This window comes from Myotis davidii, unplaced genomic scaffold (genome assembly GCF_000327345.1).
Source record: "Myotis davidii unplaced genomic scaffold, ASM32734v1 scaffold1363, whole genome shotgun sequence".
Classification (NCBI taxonomy): Eukaryota; Metazoa; Chordata; class Mammalia; order Chiroptera; family Vespertilionidae; genus Myotis; species Myotis davidii.
This window is the reverse complement of record NW_006294347.1, coordinates 27,526-30,953: the sequence shown is the minus strand read 5'-3', so window position 1 is coordinate 30,953 and position 3,428 is coordinate 27,526. Positions and strand designations below refer to the sequence as shown.

The window sequence follows — 3,428 nt, the reverse complement described above, 5'->3', positions numbered from 1 at the left end:
GGCCGCGCCGGAAGCCGCCGGAGGAGGCGAGACGCCTTCTGGCGCCAGAAGGCCCGGCGCTGCTCTCGCCACAGCGCCCCCTGCTGCCCAGAGCCCTGCTGGGCTGAGTGCCGGCCCAATATTCCCATCAGGGATAGGAGCCCAGATGACTCCAACTCTCCCACTCCCCGCCACTCTACCAGGCATAGTCACAGTCATAATTGTTATTGATCAGCCTCACTGGACCGTGTATTTCATCTCCTACATATGCTGTGCTGGACTGTACAGGACATGGTCATTTTGCCATATGACCTTTGCCCCACAGTAGGCAGTCTAGAAGCCATTCCTACTCCAGGGTGGCGACCAACAACTCAATTATACTCGGAAGTGGCTGAAAACCACATAGATGTCCCACTTAAATGCAAACAAGTTGTAATCCCTACTCAACTTCTTAGATCTCTAAAATGTCTGTGACCACCCCATTGGTCATTCAACACAAGGAGAAATGTAATGGTGGGATGTTGGGATGGACAGAGTCTGTGGCATTCACTGCTTAGAGTTAAAATATTTTACTCTTTTAGATTTTACAAAGGTGTTCGACCATGTAAACACTTTTTCAGAGTCCCTCCCAGGGTCTTGGAATGGTCCCATATAAGTGAAGAGCCCTTGAAGCTTAAGCTTTGCCAGCTTCACAGTAAACCTGACACTGCCTATATGCATGCCTGATAGGACAGTGCAAAAGTCATGCAGAATGCAGGATGGTATGTTTGCAGCACTTTCCCGTAAATTGTAAGGTTTAATAGATGGCCCGTCCACTCAATGCCCCCATAATTGTGCCAACCGAAAATTTCCCCAGAGATATCCAAACACTGGAGTGGGGATGGGGCTGGGTGCAGTGCTGCCCTTGTTCAGAACTAAGGTCTAGGTCTCCATCTGTCCCCAGAACTGACAAGTTTGGGAAGGAGCTCTGCTCATGCCACTCTCTAAGGAAATGGCTATTTACCTCTACACCCCCCCACCACCCCGTCCCCTTCATGCATCGTCATAGTTCCCTGGGGCATGGAAGTATTTGTCTGAGTTTTTGTAATTGGCTTCTCTCATGTCAGAGTAGGCTCTCCACATGTCTTTAGTCCCTGGAAAGGAAGGAAACTGTGAACTGAAGGTAATCACATCTTGGCATAATAGAGGAATAAAACATTTCCTTCCCACTGATTCCAAGACTTCAGTCATCGAAAAGCCCTTGGAGACTAACTATATTGTGATGAAATAAATATTTCTTTATTTTTCACTTCTTTAGGTTAATGTTATGAAAATCACACACCATGCACATTTTATTCTGTTTGGCTCCACTCTAAGTTCTGTTGCTACTTGGTTTTGGCTGAGTGAGGCGTGTAAAGGCAAGGTAGGATGGTCCTGGAGGGATGTTTGCTTTCACAAGGAACCTCCACATGGAAAGATGCAGGGAACAGATGTGACAACAAATGTGATTCTGAGGGAGGTTCAGAAGCACAGTGCTCCCAACCTGGTCAAGGGGAGACACTCATTCCAAAGTGAGGACAACTGGTACTGAGTACATCTGAATGTCTGGGCACAGTTGGCACTTGGGCAACTGTCAGAATTGAATCATCAGGTGATAGTAAGTTCCCTTAAAAAAAAGGCATTAAAGAAATGGGTGGGGCATGCAATGCAAGGTCAACTGACCCACCATCTCTAAAATTCAGTGCCTCTCAATAAAATGGGTGAGTATTGCCTCCCTCAGAGTGGCTACACAGAAGAACTGAGAAAATACTGTATAATGTCAAGAACATGGTAGGTAGACGATTTGCTATCATTTTACTTCTCTGGTCTTTAGGAAGAGGAGGCTAAAGAAAGTAAAGGAATGAAGTAAGATGAGCATGGAGTCATTAGCAGAATGAATTCGATCAAACTAAAATTAAATGGTAAATGCCCTAACTGGTATGGCTTAGTTGGTTGGAGCATCACCAAAAGGTCGCCGGTTTGACTCCCAGTCAGGGCACATGTTCAGGTTGTAGGGTCAACCCTCAGAGGGCAACTGATCGATTTTTCTCTCTCTCTTCCTCTCTTCTAAAATCAATAAAAACATTTTAAACAAATAAAATTAAATGACCAAACATTAATAACTTGTTAGGAAAAGAGAAAACTCTAATGTAGAGTTATAATCATGGTTTATGTAATTGCCCCATGAGATAACTGATCTTCATTTTATATATGTCATTTTTGGGCATTAGAAAACACAGTTTTGTTGAGAGGTTTGACATTTTTACTGTTCTTATATACTCTGAGTTATAATTTAAATAGATCCTTTTGGTCCAGACTTGCATAACAAATATTTTGAAAATGTCTGGCATTTTTCATCACCTAGGAGCAGCAAAGCGGAGGTGGTGGCTCTCAGCCTTTAGTGTACACAAAATCAACTGGGTGCTTAATAAAAGCTAGATTATACACTCAGCCACAGAAATTGTGGTTCAGTGGACCCAGTTATCTGCATTTCACAAAGCACCCCAGATGCCATATGATTCTCATGCAAGAGGACCTAGAATAACCCTTTGAAAAACACTGATGTAGGCGATGAAAATATATTTTTAGCTGGCTTTATGAGAATTTAGAATTAACAGCAAACTCTTAAGAAAATTACTCAGAAACTGCCACAAGAAAAAAAATGCAAACTATAATTCTGTGAAATAAAGAAATGTTTGTCTCTTTACTATGGCTAGTGAGGTGTGTATCTTTAGGAATTGGTTTCCTGACCAGATCTCAGCCACAACAGAAACATCACCAGGCATTGTAGGGAGAGAAGCTCTGTAGAGTTGCCTTTGAAAGGCACCACATCCACACTATTACCAGTTTGCTCAGATAAAGAACAGAATGTGTGTTCAGAAATCCCCCACTCTTCCACGAGCAATATTGCCTGGGAGGCAGTCTAGTACCGTGGTGCATAGCAAGGTCTGGAGATCTCAGTGATCCAAATTAAAACCTGCTCTACTTGGGTTTATTTTTTAAAAATATATTTTTATTGATTTCAGGGAGGAAGAGAGAGGGGGAGAGAGATAGAAACATGAATGATGAGAGAGAATCACCGATTGGCTGCCTACTGCACGCTCCCTGCTAGGGATCAAGCCTGCAACCTGAGCATGTACCCCTGACTGGGATTGAACCCAGGACCCTTCAGTCCACAGGCTAACGCTCTATCCACTGAGCCAAACCAGCAGGTTTCTTGTTAGGTATCTTACTCTCTTTATGCCTCAGTTTCTCTGTTAAGAGATAATGGTACCCACATCACAGGAGTAAAGGATTAAAACATGAGGATGAAAACAAGTTCATTTGTACATTAAAAAAATTCAGAACAGTGTCTAGCACATATTAAATGCTCCATTTGTCTTGGTTGCAATAATTAATTAAGTGGTTGGGGAGTGTGAATACTCCCCATA

At 43.1% G+C, this 3,428-nt stretch overlaps 1 protein-coding gene across 1 annotated transcript in view; it reads right to left on the bottom strand.

Moving 5' to 3' along the window:
* Positions 1-1,023: 1,023 nt before the first annotated feature.
* Positions 1,024-3,428, bottom strand: part of LOC102766944 (serum amyloid A-2 protein-like) — a 17,226-nt gene continuing 14,821 nt past the window's right edge. The window contains exon 3 of the transcript XR_001514689.1: positions 1,024-1,112. The gene's annotated coding sequence lies outside the window, so the exon portion shown is untranslated. The remainder of the gene's footprint in view (positions 1,113-3,428) is intronic.